Source organism: Moschus berezovskii, chromosome 12 (assembly GCF_049115385.1).
Source record: "Moschus berezovskii isolate FMDL1 chromosome 12, NW_MosBer_1.0, whole genome shotgun sequence".
Taxonomy (NCBI): Eukaryota; Metazoa; Chordata; class Mammalia; order Artiodactyla; family Moschidae; genus Moschus; species Moschus berezovskii.
In genome coordinates, this window is record NC_142471.1 from 36,062,023 (window position 1) to 36,082,656 (window position 20,634).

Consider the following 20,634-nt stretch of genomic DNA (forward strand, 5'->3'; position numbering starts at 1 on the left):
ATGGAAACAATGGGAAACAATTCAAATGTCCATATGCTGTAGAAATATGTAAATAAATGGCAATATTTTCATATAATAGGATACTTCAAAGACAATGATATGGCTCCTATTTCTTAAAGTTGGTGGAGTCTACACAGGTATTTTTTCATTCTTCCTTGAAGAAATCTTTCCAATTCCTCTGTCACTGCCCCGACCAGACGTCAGGACGTGAGACACCTAGAGATCTGGAGCTTAACTGGCTTCACGAACAAGGAACAAGAAGAGGACATGTGTCAGCCTTTCCAAGGGTATCTTCTGAAACCCTCATCTTGGTCTGCCTAGGATGCCCTCCTTTCCTTCTCAGTACCCACCTGTAACAACCTCTTTATGTTTTAAGGCCGTCCTTCCAAATCCTTCGTTCATCCACCTGATGAGAAAACGAAAGTTGAGAGCAGCTGAAGCATGTGCTTGGGGAACACAGCCATTGAGAAGCAGCCCTGGCTGTCTGGAACCCCTGCCCTCTTTACAGGCGGCGTGCATGCTCAGTCTCTTCAGTCATGTCTGACTCTTGTGATTCTATGGACTGTAACTCGCCAGATCGTCTGTCCATGGAACTTTCCTGGCAAGAACACTGGAGTGGGTTGCCATGCCTTCCACCAGAGGATCTTTCCGACCCAGGGATTAAACTCACGTCTCCTGCATCTCCTGCACTGCAGGCAGATTCTTTACCACTGAGCCACCAGGGAAGCCCTTACAGACGACGTCCAAGGATAACTTATATCTGCATTCAGACCACCCTTGAAGAGGGTGGATCCCTTGTAAACAGTGCATGCATGTGTGCCCAGTTGCGTCCAATTCCGTGACCCCATGGACTGTAGCCCACCGGGCTCCTCTGTTTATGGAATTTTCCAAGCAAGAATACTGGAGTGGGTTGCCATTTCCTTCTCCAGGGGATCTTCCCGACCCAGGGATTGAACCCACATCTCCTGGAAGTCTCCCGCATTAGCAGGAGGATCCTTTACCACTGCGCCACCTGGGAAGCCACCTGTAAACAGTAGGTTCTCAGTAAATGCCACGTCCTCTCTCTGATCCTTGCTGCTGCTGCTGTTAAGTCGCTTCAGTCGTGTCCGACTCTGTGCGACCCCGTAGACGGCAGCCCACCAGGCTCCTCTGTCCCTGAGATTCTCCAGGCGAGAACACTGGAGTGGGTTGCCATTTCCTTCTCCGATCCTTAGGTGAGTATGTGTTGCTGTTCAGTCGCTCAGTCGTGCCCGGCTCTTTGCGACCCCATGGACTGCAGCTCGCCAGGCTTCCCTGTCCTTCACCATCTCCCCGAGCTTGCTCAAACTAAGGTCCATTGAGTTGGTGATGCAATCCAAGCATCTTGTCCTCTAGCTCTAGCACTATAAAACTGTGAATATTTTGATGCTGCTATACAAAATGTGACCAGCAGATGGAAGAACTGAGCTTTCCCGGCTCCTACCGTCCCTATCGCAACCATAAGAGGAGAAAAGTTGGTTGCCCTTTTCCAATCTCCAAAATCCGGAATGCCTCCGAAATGTCCCTTGCTCCCATCTGAATCACCGTCCTCCTACTCCTTTGGTGAAAAGATGTAGTGAGCATCTGCAGAAGCTGCAGTTTGGGACACGCTGGCGGAAGAGCACAGGGACTTGCAACAAGGACTTGAATCCTTTTACTCTCTGCGTGCGCTCAGTCGTGTCCAACTCTTCGCGACCTGATGGACTGTATCCCGCCAGGTTCCCCTGTCCATGGGATTTTCCAGGCAAGAATACTGGAGTGCGTTGCCATTTCCTTCTTCAGGGTATCTTCCCAACTCAGGGATCAGAACCCTCATTGGGGGCTTAAAATGCTGGTGTAAAACAGTCGCAGGGAAAGTGGCTAATTTAAGGTTCCAGTTTTCTCTTGGGGGAAACCGAGGCTCAGAGAGCCAAGGTGATGTGCTCCGGAACACACAGCTAGGTCAGATTTTCTGACTCCTAATTCAGGGCACCAGGTTAGTTTCTCAAAGGCAAAATCTATTCTGAAGGCACTTTCAGTTCACATACGCAGACAGGAAATCTGCAAGTTAAAAAATAATGCAGAATGCCCCACATCCGAGGTTTTCCTGTAGTTGCCCTGGAACCACAGACGGACCTGCATTTGGATAACTTCCCCTCCAAGTGCTCTTCATCTGAGGTCTGTGAATAGCTTAGGAGTAGTATCCCTTCCCCGGAGAAGGCAATGGCACCCCACTCCAGTACTCTTGCCTAGAAAATCCCATGGACAGAGGAGCCTGGTGGGCTGCCGTCTCTGGGGTCGCACAGAGTCAGACACGACTGAAGCGACTTAGCAGCAGCAGCAGCAGTATCCCCTCCCAACCCCAACAAGCAAAGGAAATTATATATATATGAGCACATGCATGAGCATATGGAATCACACTAATTATGTTCCCAGCTTTCTTCAAATGCCCCAAGGTGTCTGTGCTAGTTATTTGTGTATTATTCCTCAACTCCAAGTTCACTCACCAATACCTGCTCTGCGATAATGGGCAGAATTCCCACAGGCGACTCTCCTCTATAGTGAGCATAATGCTATAATGTAAGCTTTCTTAGCAGAGGGTGCTGGGAGAAGGCTGCAGGAGGAAGGGGCAGTCCTTGCTGGTTCGGGCAGGTGTAGGACATCCTGTGGTGCTCTGCCCCAGCCACGTGCCCAGAAGGGCCTCCAGTGACCTTTGCAGTCCTGCCTGGCCTGGTGATCACTTTCCCATGACCCTCCCAACACAGACACTGCATGTTCTGTGCCACCTGCCTACACCGCCACTCAACTCTCTCTACCTGCCCACATACCCACCTATGCCAACTAGCTTTGACCCAGGCACCAGCTTATCTCTCTGCCTCCAGTGGGGCCATTGACACCTCCTCCAACAAGGTTTGATCCCCAGCCTGGGGAGGGGACCTCCTTCATGGGTCCTCTTTCTCAGCTGAAGGAAGAGTAGCCCTGTAGGGGTCCACCTATGTTTTATACATTTATACGATGTGTGTCCTCAGTATTGTCTCTTTGTGACCCATGGACTGTAGCCCACCAGGCTCCTCTGAAAATGGGATTTTCCAGCAAGAATACTAGAGTGGGTTGCCATTTCCTCCTCCAGGGGATCTTCCCAACCCAGGGATTGAACACTGCATTGGCTTCTTTACCGCCAGCACCGCTGGGAAGCCTTTACATCCTATAGTTAGTCTTTTGTCATAGTATATGTAATACTCTTTATATCAAACTTCCATTTCTTCAACCCTCCATGGTTTCTGCCTCCTGATTGGACCCGGACTGATACTTGTGTACTTGTGGCCCTTAAAATATTAGATCCATCTGACCTAGTCCCAGATATAACAAAAATATAAAACTCACAGTTCACTGCTGAGCACATAGAGAACAATGTGTTACTACCATATGTTGGGGATGGAGATCAGTTTCCCTGTTGCCACAGAGGGTTGGCAGCTCTGGACGATCTCCCTTAAGTGGTCTCTCTTGCCTGCTGAGCTTAGCTGCATGCTCTCTGGTGAAGCAGTAAAATAACAAGCAATTAAGAGCATCATTCTGGAGAAGGCAATGGCAAGCCACTCCAGTACTGTTGCCTAGAAAATCCCATGGATGGAGGAGCCTGGTAGGCTGCAGTCCGTGGGGTCGCTAAGGGTCGGACACGACTGAGCGACTTCACTTTCCCTTTTCACTTTCCACTTTCACACATTAGAGAAGGAAATGGCAACCCACTCCAATGTTCTTGCCTGGAGAATCCCAGGGAAGGGGGAGCCTGGTGGGCTTCTGTCTATGGGGTCACACAGAGTCGGACACGACTGAAGTGACTTAGCAGCAGCAGCAGCAAGAGCATCATTCACGGAGCACACACTTCAAATGGCATGCAAGGGGTTTATGTGTACTATTAGCTCCATTTTCAGTTCAGTTCAGTCGCTCAGTCGTGTCCGACTTTCCGCGACCCCATGAATCACAGCATGCCAGGCCTCCCTGTCCATCACCAACTTCCGGAGTTCACTCAAACTCATGTCCACAGAGTCAGCGATGCCATCCAGCCATCTCATTCTCGGTCGTCCCCTTCTCCTCCCACCCCCAAACTTTCCCAGCATCAGAGTCTTTTCCAGTGAGTCAACTCGTCGGATGAGGTGGCCAAAGTATTGGAGTTTCAGCTTTAGCATCAGTCCTTCCAATGAACACCCAGGATGGATCTCCCTTAGAATGGACTGGTTGGATCTCCTTGCGGTAAAAGGGACTCTCAAGAGTCTTCTCCAACACCACAGTTCAAAAGCATCAATTCTTCATTTTACAGATGACAAAAAAAAAAAAAAAGCAAAGATCTAAAGAAGTTAGAAACTTGCCCAAAATTTCACAGTTGGCCCAGGGAGTGCTAGAATTTGAACCCCCAGTATATCCAATTCCAAGCCCCAAACTCTTAGCGACCATGATGTATTTCTTCATAGTAACTATCTATTGCAATGTTGAGCTGTGGGCTAGATGATTCACAGTGGATACATAATGTATTTCCTGTAGTAACTGTGTTTGGTAAGCAGTTCTATACATTTAGCGATGAAGAGAGCTTCTTATCCAAGGTCACTTAGCTAGTTAGTGTGGAGGTAGGGTTTGATGTTAGCTCTCTGACTCCAGAGCCTTTATTTTTCTCATAATGTTGGAATTAGTAAGGACTGTCTTTATTAAACAAACAAGAGCACAGGTATAAAGAAAATTGTTAAAAGACTTGATTACACACATAGGCTGAATTTCATACCCATATACATAAGTTGTTGTTGTTCAGTTGCTAAAGCGTGTCCGACTCTGTCACCCCATGGCTGCAGTACCCCAGGGTCCTCTGACCTCCAGGACCTCCTGGAGTTTGCTCAAATTCAGGTCCATTGAGTCAGTGATGTCATCAAACCATCTCAACCTCTGCCACCCCCACAGAAGACTTTACCCTAAACAAATAACATAATAATAATCTCTAATGGCAAAAGATAGCAAAAATAAAATTTAAAAACCAACAATGGCTTGGAAAAAAATTTTAAATATGTGCAGTGTGAAATTCAGAGCCCACATTTTAAACTTCTACAGTGTACTTTTTCTCAGCTCATATACTAGATGTGAACTTGGGGTAAGAATGCACCTTGACCTGGGGACCACAATGGCTGAAAAAAACTGAAAGCACATGGTGCTTGACTTCATATTCAGTGCCCATCGGTTTCCAATCATGTCTTGTGTGTTGCATGACGGAAATCTGATGAGGGAAAAGGATATAGGACCACCTATGTCTTTCTCCCCTTGCCATTGCCCTGACCTTAAACCTGACCCATACCTGACCCTAAACCTCACTCTAAGGAAGAGGGATGATCTGAAGGCAACTCTATAGGACTGGTTTGGAGGAACCTATGTTTGTCTCCAACTCTCCTCCAGGGGATTCTTGGACACTTAACATGGCAGGTACGGTCCAATAGAGCATCTTGCCAGTCCTGTATGCTCTGATTCCATGCTCATCAATGGTGTCAACCTGAGTGATGTGTCTCCTTTGTATGATCTCATAGTTATTCACTGGGTTTCCCAGGGGGTGCTAGTGGTAAAGAACCCACCTGCCAGTGCAGGAGATGTAAGAGAACTGGGTTCAGTCTCTGGGTCAGGAAAATCCCCTGGAGGAGGGTTTGACAACCTGCTCCAGTATTCTTGCCTGGAGAATCCCATGGACAGAGGAGCCTGGCGGGCTATGGTCCATAGGGTCACAAAGAGTTGGACACGACTGAAGCAACTTAGCACACATGTACACATAGTTGTTCACTAATTTAGTGACACAGCAGCTGACAGAGGGAAAGATGACTCATTATAAGATTCAGAGTATTTGCAGTTTGCTAAGAAAAGGTAACTATTCCAGATAGTAAGACCAAAGAGCAGATTCACTTCTATGAGAGGTCCACATGGAGTGGCCACTGTGAATGATTACACTAAGCGATGCCCTCAACAACATCCCAACAACAGATAGGGGATCAATGTTCAAAACTGTATTATGTATAATGTTCCTCAGTGTAGGTCAAAGGCCTCCAGCCAAAGCAGAAAGCGTGGAAAGGACTTCTCCAAGAAGCCTTGAGTTCTAGTCAAAGACCAGAACTCTACTTCTGTGGCTGAATTGGTGATATATTTAAGAACACACGTCCAGAGATTGAACAGAATACGTACTTTATAGGCACTTGTCCACAAACAGCATTTCACCTAGCCAAGCTTTTGAAAAGTCCTTTGTGGCTGTGGGTTTTAGATTCTACTTGGAATGGTGGTGCTTTCCACTGCCAGTTAAGAAATGAGCTGCATGCCTTAATAATAAACTGGGCTGGGACTTTGATTCAGTCCTCTTATGAAAACTCAGGCGCTGACAAGTACATGTTCCTAAAAGTAGGCCAACCCACATCCCCTCCAAAGTGCGTCAAGGGAGTCCTTGCCGGCAGAGCCAAGATTTGCTTTGGGAGGAATTTTGAGAGTTCTCTAGCCGTGCAACAAGTCATGGAGGTAATTGAAGCCCCACAATTCAACATCCTAAAGTGAGACAGCAATAAAAATTAGCCTGGATAAATGGTAAAGCGGGTTGCTAACCATCTACTCTGGCGACATATGCAAAAATCTGTAGCACATTTCATTTTGAGGAACAGATCCTGCTAGTTAAACTGGTTGTGGAATGTCCTCCCAAAGTAACTAAATAAACTCACTATTTATAATTATTTTCTATAAATTTCCCTAAAGTTGGAGGCTATCAATTAATATCATAATTATTATTTCAGATCCAGAACTGGTAGCCCTTGTTCCCGGAGATAATTAGATAGAAGTATCAATTGTCTATTAAGACCATTCCTGGTCCATGACATGAAAATCAGGTAATTTACATCCCAGAGACTGCTTGGCTTTCTGTTTTCCAGAGCAGGGCAGGACGGCATGGTAAGATCACATTTAACTACCTGCCTGACACAGACACTGACCCTGCAGAACTGACACTGGCTGGTGGGCTGCAGCTGCAATTGATTAAAGATCGAGTTAAGGATGATCTAGTCAATTTACTGGACTATTTACTGCCCAGTCATAATCGCTGAATAAAACTAATTGTGATAGTGTGCCCAGTCGCTCAGCTGTGTCCATCTCTTTGTGACCCTATGGACTGGAGCCCACCAGGCTCCTCTTTTCATGGGATTTTTCAGGCAAGAACACTGGAGTGGGTTTCCATTCCCTTCTCCAGGGGATCTTCCTGATCCAGGGAACAAATCCGCCGCTCCTGCGTCTCCTGCATTGGCAGGTGGATTCTTTACCACTGAGACACCTGGGAAGCACTAAAGCTACTTAGATCTTTAAAAAAGAAGAAGAAGATCAAGTTATAATAAAAGAAGCCAGGACACATCTTTAGTTGACTGGGCTGGAAATTACAAATAATGTAGACCATATTTTTCGGTACATATGGTGTTAGAGGCTGGAAAAGGATCAGCAAAAGTCATAAACCATTTAATCCAATTTTTGGCAGACTTTGCCTCAAGACCCTATAAATTATAGCAGATGACTATGCACAGCTTGAGAAAGTCAGGCTTGCAAATTATTAAACCACAGCCAAACTGATAGATGTTGCCCATACTTGTTGCAGCAACTCACCCTAGTTTGCCAGAGACTTTTCCAGTCTGACTCTGAGTGTCCAGTGACCTGAGAAACCCTCAATCCCTGGCAAACCAGGATGGTGGGTCACCCTATCTGGAGGCCTCCCTCACAAGCTGGTGATCCTAGGCTGGACATCTACATTTGGGGACGAAGCACTAAACACTGCCTGGAATCTCTGCCTGGGAGTAGGGTATGTCGACCGATAGAGTTTGCCGCAGGGTGTTTAACCATCCATCAGTGCTGGCACTGAGGGAAACAGTAGATATCAGTCACTGGAGAACGTTTATCTGAGATGCTCATTTTCTGCACAAATGAATCCTCCAGTTCCCTGCTTGTGGATGGTAAATCAGATTGCTGACTTCCCAGGGTCTGCGTTATTCAATATGCAAATTTGTGTTTATTCCTTGCTTAGCCCAGTATCTTACCTCCTTCTTTCAAATTCATTGCCTTACATTTCTCCAAAGAAGGCATACAGATGGCTAACAAACACATGAAAAGATGCTCAACATCACTCATTATCAGAGAAATGCAAATCAAAACCACAATGAGGTACCATCTTACGGTGGTCAGAATGGCTGCTATCCAAAATTCTACAAACAATAAATGTTGGGGAGGGTGAGGAGAAAAAGGAACCCTCTTACACTGTTGGTGGGAATGCAAACTAGTACAGCCACTGTGGAAAACAGTGTGGAGATTCCTTAAAACACTGGAAATAGAGCTGCCATACGACCCAGCAATCCCACTGCTGGGCATACACACTGAGTAAACCAGAATTAAAAGAGACGCGTGTACCCCAATGTTCATCACAGCACTGTTTACAATAGCCAGGACATGGAAGTAACCTAGATGTCCATCTGCAGAAGAATGGATAAGAAAGCTGTGGTACATATACACAATGGAATATTACTCAGCTATTAAAAAGAATGCATTTGAATCAGTTCTAATGAGGTGGATGAAACTGGAGCCTATTATACAGTGTGAAGTAAGTCAGAAAGAAAAACACCAATACAGTATACTAGGCATATAAATGGAATTTAGAAAGATGGTAACAATGACCCTATATGTGAGATAGCAAAACAGACACAGATGTAAAGAACAGACTTTTGGACTGTGTAGGAGAAGGTGAGGGTGGGATTATTTGAGAGAATAGCATTGAAACATGTACATTATCATATGTGAAATAGCTCGCCAGTCCAGGTTCGATGCATGAGACAGGGTGCTCAGGGTTGGTGCACTGGGAGGACCTTGAGGGATGGAGTGGGGAGGGAGGTGGGAGAGAGGTTCAGGATGGGGAACACCCATGGCTGATTCACATGACTGTATGGCAAAAACCACCACAATATTGTAAAGTAATAAGCCTCCAATTAGAAGACAAAAACAAGAACAAAAACAAGTTCATTGCCTTACATCTACCATTCTGCAGTCCCCACAGTTCAACATATGTGATAAATAAGCTCCCTTTTCCCATATGTCCCTGAAGGAAACAGAGAAAGTGACCTAGGGTTTCCACCCATGCCCTGCTGCCCTGTGCGCAGTCTTACATGTACCTCACATCTTCGAGGGCTGTCTTTCTGAGACTCTGGGGGTGGGGTGGAGAGAAATAGCTGGCTTCTCCTATTTTCTCCCCCTGGGGGCAATTGACATTTTGAGAGAGATTAGAGCTGTATAGAAAATCCCATGGATGGAGGAGCCTGGTAGGCTGCAGTCCGTGGGGTCGCTAAGAGTTGGACACGACTGAGCAACTTCACTTTCACTTTTCACTTTCACACACTGGAGAAGTAAATGGCAACCCAATCCAGTGTTCTTGCCTGGAGAATCCCAGGGATGGGGGAGCCTGGTGGGCTTCCGTCTATGGGGTCGCACAGAGTCGGACATGACTGAAGTGACTTAGCAGCAGCAGCAGCAGCAGAGCTGTATAAGCTGCTGCAAAGGGAGAGGCATAGCCTGCTATCTGAAATGTTTGTTCCTTCAATAGCTTGCTTACTTTTGCAAATCCTACAAGAACAGATAACTACGTAAAACTATACGAAATAAAAACCTGTGAAGCCTCTCCCAAGAGGAATCCACGGAAACCAGGGGCTTGCAACTTCATGGTGGTGATTCTGGCAGAGGGAAAGCAAATAACTATCAGAGCTCTAGGCTGGATGCCTTGGCAGAAGGTGGTATCTCACTTGAGATATAGAACCCAGAGTGAAAGCAGATTGAGAGGGAAAGATGGTTAGTTCATTTTTTGACATTATAAGTGGGAGTTTTTGGAGGAATATTTTGGTAAAGGTATACAGCAGTCATTGATTCATGTATTTGTAATTCTAGTATCACTCCCCTGTTTAAATGAAAAAATTCAAACAATCCAAAGGAAGGTAGAAAAACAAAAAGCAAACAAAGAGAAAGTATATACCATGTGATATTCAACATATCTTGTGCCACCTGTATGGCTAAACGCCTCTTATTTATTTATTTATTTTTAATGCCTCTTTTACTCCTGGATCCAGGGGAAGGTCAAGGGTGGGGTACTGTAAGGTCTCAAGGCAACAACTATTTTACTGAACAGGATGGAAATTTTTCAATTTGTAATATCAGTCCTGAGGGCATACACACATACACACACACACACACACAAATATAACAACATAAAAGGGGTGGATATAAATCTCAATATTTCTGTGGTCATTATCCATATAAGCTGATTAAACTCACCAATTAAAAGCAGATACTCAGATCTATTTCTAAAATCTTGTAAAAAATAGTTGTATGGAATTTCCAAGGGAAAACAACAACAAAAGATTCTAAAAATAAATGACTCTACCATTCAACTCTAGAAACCAGAAAAAGAACACTAGAGCAAGCACAAAGAAAGTAGAAAGAACAAAAGTACAAAGATAAAAGCAGAAATAAAAGGAATAGATCCTTAAAAAAAAAAAGAGGATTAACATGATTTTAAAAATTAGGAGATTCCCTAATTGGTAAAAAATCCACCGGCAGTGCAGGAGACCTGGGTTCGCTCCCTGGGTTGGGAAGATTCCCTAGAGAAAGGAAAGGCTACTTACTCCAGTATTCTGGCCTGGAGAATTCCATGAACTGTATAATCCATGGGGTCGCAGAGAGTTTAACACCTACTAAGTGACTTTCACTTTCACTTTGCAAAGTCTGGCAAGACTGATCAGAAGACTTTCTGGACCCCAGCCTCTCACCTGCCTCTCATTTACCCCGGGGTCCTTTTTGCAAGTCTCTATTGTGAACAGTATCAAAGGGCAAAATGATAGGATACTGAATGAGGAATTCCCCAGGTCGGTAGGTGCCCAGTGTGCTACTGGAGATCAGTGGAGAAATAACTCCAGAAGGAATGAAGGGATGGAGCAAAAGCAAAACCAATACCCAGTTGTGGATGTGACCAGTGATAGAAGCAAGGTCCGGTGCTGTAAAGAGCAATATTGCATAGGAACCTGGAATGTTAGGTCCATGAATCAAGGCAAATTGGAAGTGGTCAAAGGAGATGGCAAGAGTGAACGTCAACATTCTAGGAATCAGTGAACTAAAATGGACTGGAATGAGTGAATTTAACTCAGATGACCATTATATCTACTACTGTGGGCAGGAATCCCTTAGAAGAAATGGAGTAGCCATCATGGTCAACAAAAGAGTCCGAAATGCAGTACTTGGATGCAATCTTAAAAACGACAGAATGATTTCTGTTTGTTTCCAAGGCAAACCATTCAATATTACAGTAATCCAAGCCTATGCCCCAACCAGTAATTCTGAAGAAGCCAAAGTTGAACGGCTCTATGAAGACCTACAAGACCTTTTAGAACTAACACCCAAAAAAGATGTCCTTTTCATTATAGGGGACTGGAATGCAAAAGTAGGAAGCCAAGAAACACCTGGAGTAACAGGAAAATTTGGCCCTGGAGCATGGAATGAAGCAGGGCAAAGGCTAATAGAGTTTTGTCAAGAGAATGCACTGGTCATAGCAAACACCTGCTTCCAACAACACAAGAGAAGATTCTACACATGGACATCACCAGATGGTCAACACCAAAATCAGATTGATTATATTCTTTGCAGCCAAAGATGGAGAAGCTCTATACAGTTAGCAAAAACAATACCAGGAGCTGACTGTGGCTCAGATCGTGAACTCCTTATTGCCAAATTCAGACTTAAATTGAAGAAAGTAGGGAAAACCACTAGACCATTCAGATATGACCTCAATCAAATCCCTTATGAGTATACAGTGGAAGTGAGAAATAGATTTAAGGGACTAGATCTGATAGAGTGCCTGATGAACTCTGGACAGAGGTTCGTGACATTGTACAGGAGACAGGGACCAAGACCATCCCCATGGAAAAGAAATGCAAAAAAGCAAAATGGCTGTCTAAGGAGGCTTTAGAAATAGCTGTGAAAAGAAGAGAAGCGAAAAGCAAAGGAGAAAAGGAAAGATATAAGCATCTGAATGCAGAGTTCCAAAGAATAGCAAGGAGAGATAAGAAAGCCTTCCTCAGTGATCAATGCAAAGAAATAGAGGAAAACAACAGAATAGGAAAAACAAGAGATCTCTTCAAGAAAATTAGAGATACAAAGGGAACATTTCATGCAAAGATGGGCTCGATAAAGGACAGAAATGGTATGGACCTAACAGAAGCAGAAGATATTAAGAAGAGGTGGCAAGAATACACAGAAGAACCGTACAAAAAAGATCTTCACGACCAAGATAGTCATGATAACATGATCACTGACCTAGAGCCAGACATCTTGGAATGTGAAGTCAAGTGGGCCTTAGAAAGCATCACTACGAACAAAGCTAGTGGAGATGATGGAATTCCAGTTGAGCTATTTCAAATCCTGAAAGATGATGCTGTGAAAGTGCTGCACTCAATATGCCAGCAAATTTGGAAAACTCAGCAATGGCCACAGGACTGGAAAAGGTCAGTCTTCATTCCAATCCCAAAGAAAGGCAATGCTAAAGAATGCTCAAACTACCGCACAATTGCACTCATCTCCCACGCTAGTAAAGTCATGCTCAAAATTGTCCAAGCCAGGCTTCAGCAATATGTGAACCGTGAACTCCCAGATGTTCAAGTAGGTTTTAGAAAAGGCAGAGGAACCAGAGATCAAATTGCCAACATCCGCTGGATCATGGAGAAAGCAAGAGAGTTCCAGAAAAACATCTATTTCTGCTTCATTGACTATGCCAAAGCCTTTGACTGTGTGGATCACAATAAACTGTGGAAAATTCTTCAAGAGCTGGGAATACCAGACCACCTGACCTGCCTCTTGAGAAACCTGTATGCAGGTGAGGAAGCAACAGTCAGAACTGTACATGGAACAACAGACTGGTTCCAAATAGGAAAAGGAGTACGTCAAGGTTGTATATTGTCACCTTACTTATTTAACTTATATGCAGAGTACATCATGAGGAACGCTGGGCTGGAAGAAGCACAAGCTGGAATCAAGATTGCTGGGAGAAATATCAATAACCTCAGATATGCAGATGACACTACCCTTATGGCAGAAAGTGAAGAGGAACGCAAAAGACTCTTGATGAGAGTGAAAGAGGAGAGTGAAAAGGTTGGCTTGGAGCTCAACATTCAGAAAACGAAGATCATGGCATCTGGTCCCATCACTTCATGGGAAATAGATGGGGAAACAGTGTCAGACTTTATTTTTTGGGGCTCCAAAATCACTGCGGATGCTGATTGCAGCCAGGAAATTAAAAGACGCTTACTCCTTGGAAGGAAAGTTACGACCAACCTATACAGCATATTAAAAAGCAGAGACATTACTTTGCCAACAAAGGTCCGTCTAGTCAAGGCTATGGTTTTTCCCGTGGTCATGTGTGGATGTGAGAGTTGGACTGTGAAGAAAGCTGATCGCCGAAGAATTGATGCTTTTGAACTGTGGTGTTGGAGAAGACTCTTGAGAGTCCCTTGGACTGCAAGGAGATCCAACCAGTCCATTTTAAAGGAGATCAGTCCTGGGTGTTCTTTGGAAGGACTGATGCTAAAGCTGAAACTCCAATACTTTGGCCACCTCATGAGACGTGTTGACTCACTGGAAAAGACTCTGATGCTGGGAAGGATTGGGGGTGGGAGGAGATGCGGACGACGGAGAATGAGATGGCTGGATGGCATCACCGACTCTGTGGACATGAGTTTGAGTGAACTCTGGGAGTTGGTGATGCACAGGGAGGCCTGGTGTGCTGTGATTCATGGGGTCGCGGAGAGTCAAACACGACTGAGCGACTGAACTGAACTGATTGTGTGGGGTATTTACAACTTAATATCTCTTTCCCATTAAAGAAGAACTGTATTTAGAGTAAGGGGATTTTCTTTTGTCCCTCTTCCTGAGGCATCTAGTACAGGGCTGGTCATGCTGGCTGGGTCACCTTGGGTGTAATCAACCATGGTCAGTTGAGTGAATCCATGTAAACAAGATTTAATGTGTAGACTCATTGGTCTACAGCGCCTGACATTTTTACAGAGCACTTACTTTCCCTTGCTGTGCTTGATGTTTGCATCAGCCCTGAGCAACAATGAAGAAGAGGTTACTTAACAGATTTTTATAGGTTAATCTGAAATTATTACAGGGGAGAAAACCAATGCTTGGAGAACGCATCCCTTCCAAGTGTCAGAATGGGAACTAGAACCCAGGTATTTGAACACCGAATTAGGCTTTTTTCCCATATGGTGTTCCTATCAAGTCACAAATCCCAGCGGTAACTATTCTGGCTTCGAGGGGCTCAGTTCTAAGGCAGAAAAGTTTGTGCTACACAAAAAAAGAATTCCAGTGTAAATGACTTACTTATCTATCAACGTTGTATTTAAAAGCATTCACTCAGTCAGGAGAAAAATGAACCAATCAAAAAAACTCGCTTTTGCAACTACCTAGGAGCTGGGACTTCCCTGGTGGCTCAGACGGTAAAGCGTCTGCCTACAATGCGGGAGACGATCCCTGGGTTGGGAAGATGACCTGGAGAAGGAAATGGGAACCCACTGCAGTACTCTTGTCTGGAGAATCCCAAGGATGGAGGAGCCTGGTGGTCTACACAGTCCATGGCGTCGCAAAGAGTCGGACACAACTGAGCGACTTCACTTTCTTTCTTTCAGGAGCTGGGAACACCGCGGGGCGCGGGTGCTGGGTGTTCAGGCTTTTGGGCTGGGCGGGTGCCACGTGAACTTACCAGACAAAACCCCCAGGCCAGAGAGAGCGCCAGGTAACAGATAAGCCGCCCCCGCCCCCGCCCAGCTGCCGGTTCGGCTGGGCGCTGCAAGCCGGCGCCCGCACTAACAACGCCGCAGGCGTCCCCATCAGAGTAATAACAACCCTGCAAGAGTCGCCTTGTGCCTCTGACCCTTTCCGCTCTTTTACTGCTCCGGGGTGCGTTTCCTTCGAGCCGGTCGCTAGCCTTTAGCCTGCGTTTCACCCTCACCCGCCCAATCATCTCCAAACAATGCAGTACGGTCTCAAAAAAGAGCCGCGCCCTGGGAGAAGTGCGGGTGTTGGAGAGGCTGCGGAAGATGACTGCATACCCAGGGTTCTTAGCTGGGCTCCTGCGGCCAAGCCTGCACCAGGGACCCTGCGCGCAGCACACGGACCTGGCATCCTCCCCGGCCTGTACAGCTCCTTCGCTATTAAAATGCAAATCGAACCAGCAGCTTTGTTTTTAACGGCCCCAAATGGGCAACAATCTAAAAGTCCTTTGTAAGGAGCTAAGTAACAAAGAATGATGACTCTGAAAACCGCTCCTATTGTGCAGTGGTTGGGAAGAACCAAGTTGATCCAGGTGCACTTGCTAGCTAAGACCCTCCAATATATAGTGACTAAAAAACCACGTTGCAGAAAAACACAGCAACACTGTTTTATAAACAGTACATCTACCTGCTGTACGAGAGATACGCCTAAAAGTGGGCTGAGAGACTGAAGAGTGAATTTGTTTTTTAAAAGTATATTATGGATGCTTAGTCGCTTCGGTCCTGTCTGACTCTTTGCGACTGCCGGGACTGTAACCCGCCAGGCTCCTCTGTCCAAGATATTTCCCAGGCAAGAATACTGGAGTGGGTTGCCATTTAAATAATATTTAATATATATTTTAAAATAAGTACAATAAATATACTAATATATTACATCAGTTCAGTTCAGTTCAGTTCAGTTGCTCAGTCGTGTCCGACTCTTTGCGACCCCATGAATCACAGCACGCCAGGCCTCCCTGTACATCACCAACTTCCGGAGTTCACTCAAACTCATGTCCGTCGAGTCGGTGATGCCATCCAGCCATCTCATTCTCTGTCGTCCCCTTCTCCTCCTGCCCCCAACCTTTCCCAGCATCAGAGTCTTTTCCAGTGAGTCAACTCGTCGCATGAGGTGGCCAAAGTATTGGAGTTTCAGCTTTAGCATCAGTCCTTCCAATGAACACCCAGGATTGATCTCCTTTAGTCTTTAGCTAATGTCCTTTTTCCAGGATACCACATTACATTTAGTTTTCACATTTTCTCAGGCTTCTCTTGGCTGTACCAATGTGTCTCAGACTTTCCCTGGTTTTGATGACCTTGACAATTTTTAGGAATACTGGTCAAGTGTTTTGTAAAATATCCCTGAACCAGGATTAATCGTGTTTCTCACGACTAGATTAGGATTATGCATTTCTGAAAAGAAGACCACAATCGGTACATACTATCACTGTTGATCTATCATTCTTGACGTTGACCTTGATCATCCGGCTGAGATATTAATAGCTGACTGCAGTTTTTGCATCATAAAGCTACTCCCCCCCACCTCCACTTCCATCCTGTTGTGTCACTTTTTAACGTACAGAGTCAATAAGGAAGGTACACTGAGCTGGAGGGGGCTTGGGTAAATCCCCTCCCCCGGAGTGCTGCGCAGCGCAGACAAGTCAAGAAGGCGGTGCGGTGAACGGGTTCTTCGCCGACCTCCTGGCGCCTGCCGTAACCTCTCGCGGCGGAAGGCCTGTGGCTTCCTTCCCAGACTGGCCGAGATACTCCGTGGTGTGTGGCCCACAACGACTCTCACCTGGGGGCGGGGCCGCGCGCATGCCACGCCCAGCCCCGCCCACACGCGGCCCCGCCCCTCCGCGGCGCGCGCGGCCCCGCCCCGGGGCACGTTGGGCCTCGGGCCCGGGGTTTTCCGCCCAGTGGGCTCCTCCTCCGGCTCCGCCCTGACGACTGAGGAGCCTGCGGGTCGCGAGTTCCCCGAGTGCTCCGAGTGTGGAAGTGGGACAAAACTCCAGGCAGGTCGGAGGTGCTGCGCCTGGGACGCCCGGAGAGAGAGCTGCTGCTGCCCGCGTCCTACTTCTCCCTTCGCGACTGCCCACTGCCCCGTGGCCAGGTGAGTGAGGGTTCTCGGCTTGAGAGGGACACGGCACGGGGCGGAGGCAGGGCGCCGCGGCCCCCGCCGGGAGGCCCCGGACTGCCCCGCGCCACCTTCAGCCCGGCCCGCGGCTTCCTGGTTGCACAGCACCGGGGCGAAGGCGCGGGTGTCGGGCTGCTCCCGGACGGGCTTCGTCGGCCTTCCTGCCCAGCTCTGTCAGCGGCTGGGGGCCCTCCTCGTGGGGTGGGCGGTGCACAGGCGGGGCCCCCAGTGGCCAGGGCCGCGTGATTGTGTGCTCGTCCGGGGCTCAGGGCCTGCGAGCCCGTTAACCTGCGGCAAGAAGGCGCTGGCGGGTGTGGGGATGGCCACGACCCCTCTGACCCCGCTGACTTCTGGACAGTGTGTGTACCCTTCCGGAAAAGGCTTCTGTTGAGGAGACCTAGGAGGGGTGGCTGCCTTCAGGAACTTTCCTCCGGAACTGGAAAGACGGAAATTCCTGGGAGCTGCTGCTGTTGGAATTGATTTATAAGACACTTTATTTGAGAGAATGCGGGATCCACCCCAGGTGCAGTGTTCACCTGTGTGTTTACCTTCTCTGCTTGTTCCTTCATCTTAGCTTTGAGCTTCAGTTTCAGGGAGGGGTTCTTGACTTCTCCTCCCCCTGAAAAAGCTTGAAGAAATGAGTCTGTTGATTTAACGGAGAGTTGTGCAGTTCATCAGTATGAGACTTTGGGGAGCAGAAGCTTAGCTAGACAGTTCCAGCCCAAGCTGGGAGCAGTTTGCCTGGCACATTTCTGCCCCTTCCCTCTCTAAATCAGGGACCTTTCTTTGGCGATTGGGTGTTTTAGGACAGACCCAGGGTATCTTTGGTAGCCAAACACTCTGCCTTCCCTCCCTGCCTTCACTTTGCTCCCCTGCTGCTTTGACCTGGACTTGGCATGACCTTTCAAGGGGTGAGCTTCTGCCCAGCCCCCACAGCAGGAACAAAAGCTTAGAGGGCAGTGCCAGGTTGAGTCCAGGCAGGGCATGTTATCTTGCTCATCCCCCACCTGGCTCTCCTTATGCTCTTTCCTTGTTTTAGTCAGTTGTTCAGAATGCCAGGAGAATAAGCAGGGCCCCTTCGCACAAGGCACCCTCCTTGACACAAGGTTTTCCCTGACAGGAGAGACTAAGTGAGGTTCCAGAACCATTTGTTGCCCCATCATGGGCTGCACACTACCTTGGGCATCCCTTCCAAATTTCTGTGCCTTTGTTTCGTTATCTTTAACATGGGGGTAATAATAAAACCTGGAGCTTCCCGGGTGGCTCAGCTGTAAAGAATCTGCCTGCCAGTGCAGGAGACGCAGGTCCTATCCCTGGGTCAGGAAGATCCCCTGGAGAAGGAAATGGCTACCTACTCCAGTATTCTTGCCTTGGAAATCCCATGGACAGAGGAGCCTTGCAGGCTACAGTCCATGAGATCACAAAGAGCCAAACACGACTTAGCGACTAAATGACAACAGCAACAATAATAATACCTATCTCCCAGGGTTATTGTGAGGATTAAATGAAAATTAATATACTTAACAGCCATACAGCTCAGTCACTGATCTGAATAGGTGGTGACCATGCTCCCGTGTCCCAGATAGACGTAAAGCTTACAGCAGGGCCTGACACATAAGTATTCATCTGTAAGAGTCAGTACTAATGTTATTTATTACTCCCTTCATGCAGCTGAAGGTCAGCCTAGTTGAATTGCTCTCCTTCTGACCTGTCCCTATGTCTTCGCTCATGCTCTTCTGCCCTCCTTTCCCCATTTCTGCCTGTTATTTGTCACCCTTTTAGGAGCCATCCAGGTACCTGGAGCAGGAAGGGGCAAGACATGCGGTCAGCCCACACAGCCCTCCTCTACTCCTTTACCATCACTTCTCAGTATTCGTCCTGCAGTGGTAACTGTACAGCCAACATCTCTCTGCCCTGTCCTCTGTGTCTGGAGGGTGGGTGGTATTTCTCACTCATCTCTTGTTCTCACAGCATCCAGAAAGGACCTTTTCTGATGTTGGTACTCAGCAGATGTCAGCCAAGTGAAGAGGCAGGCCAGGGATATTTGACCTTGGAAGCTGAATTTGGATAGGCAAAAAAAAGAAAAAGTGGGGAGAGTGAGATGGAAGGGAGTTCAGACTGAGAGGTGGGCATAGGAACTGGCAGAGAGGTCAAGAGGAAGTCCCCTGGGACTCCTTTATGTTATCAGGTCAAGGATTGTTGTCAGGGCTTGTCCTGGATTGCGGCACCTAGAAGGCCAAGATTGATTAGTGATGCCTTGGCCACGTGATTTGGGGAGGATGGGTAGCTAGGGATGGTAGGAATGAGAATTGAGCCAGAATAGGTTAGTGTGGGATTTTCCTGGTCTTTCACTGCAAAAAAAAAAAAGCTGGTGTGGGCAGGAGGTGAATGTAGAAACCAAATCTGTGCTGAGTGCTGGATCTTCAGAGAACCTAGGGCCTTTCTGGATCTCACTGTCTTTCCTGCTCTTTCCTCCCTCTTTTCAGCTGCTGCGTTTTCCCCCTTAAGCAGTTCCTAGCACTTGTCCCATGGTGGGCACTGGAGGAAGACTCTGTGTGTAGGTGTGTTTCACAGTTGTAGCCAAGTGAACAGATTCAGGTTTCTCTGGATTTTTCTCAACAGCACCTTGTGAGCCCATTCCTATAGAACATGAGGAATATGAGGGATGCCTAGATAGGAAAGGTCTTAGGAGAAATGGAGAAACTGAAATTTCTTTGTGGGAATATGCATTTTTAAAAGCAGTTGTTGAAATACAATGGAGCTTTCTAATAACTCTGAAACCATACCACAGGAGGCCTTCTGACACTGAGCCCGTGAAATAAAGGTCGGATGTCATGTGGTGGTTTGGGAGGATCCTGACACTGTGGCGTGAATAGTGACTCAAACCACAGCTGACTTTGCTCCTGATGTGAGAAAGTAACAGGTGGGGGCAGTGGAGGGGTGAGGAGGCAGAGTTCCCATCTGTGCTGGGTGTCCTGGGACAAGCCACATAACCACACAGGGTCCCAGCGTTCTGGGTAGTAAAATGGTTGTTTGCAGAATCTGGTGAGAAGATGTTTGCAAAAGGGGCTGAGATCAGTTAGGGGGTGGCAATGGCAGTGTTGATATCTTGGGTTGCTGCAAGGAATCTTGCAGCTGGGGTTGAAGTGTGTGGGTGGTAAGTAGCTGACTCCTGGTCCTGTGATCTCTGAGTTCTAGTCTCCCAGGGGCTTATGGTCCTGAAGGTTCCACTGCCTTTGCAGGAAAAAGGGGGAGGAATGACTCCTAAAATTGAGAAGGGAAGTCAGGTGCCTGGAGCCTCTTACACCTGTAGCATGGGCAGAGACTGCCTTGGAGGACAGTGAGTGAGGGACTAAGAGAAACTCAGAGCTGATGACAGGGAGGTGCAGGTTAAGCCTGGGGATGGCGTCCTTGGGGAAAAGGGTGTGTCTGTGAGGGGGCTGATGATAGCCGATTGAGCTTGCTGTGTTCACCTAAAAGGTCATGGCTATTTTAGGAAGCTAGTGACAAGGATGTTGCTGTTGAACTCATAGTTAGTGAGTTCCCACTGTTTGTCTGGCCCTGTGCTGTGAGCACAAAAGCCAAGGCCACCCCCACCCACCCTAGGTTGTCCCTGGCTGGTTT

At 47.1% G+C, this 20,634-nt stretch overlaps 1 protein-coding gene across 1 annotated transcript in view; it reads left to right on the top strand.

Moving 5' to 3' along the window:
- The first annotated feature begins 16,770 nt into the window (after positions 1-16,770).
- Positions 16,771-20,634, top strand: part of ANXA11 (annexin A11) — a 44,504-nt gene continuing 40,640 nt past the window's right edge. Inside the window, exon 1 of the mRNA XM_055425343.2 lies at positions 16,771-16,986. The gene's annotated coding sequence lies outside the window, so the exon portion shown is untranslated. The remainder of the gene's footprint in view (positions 16,987-20,634) is intronic.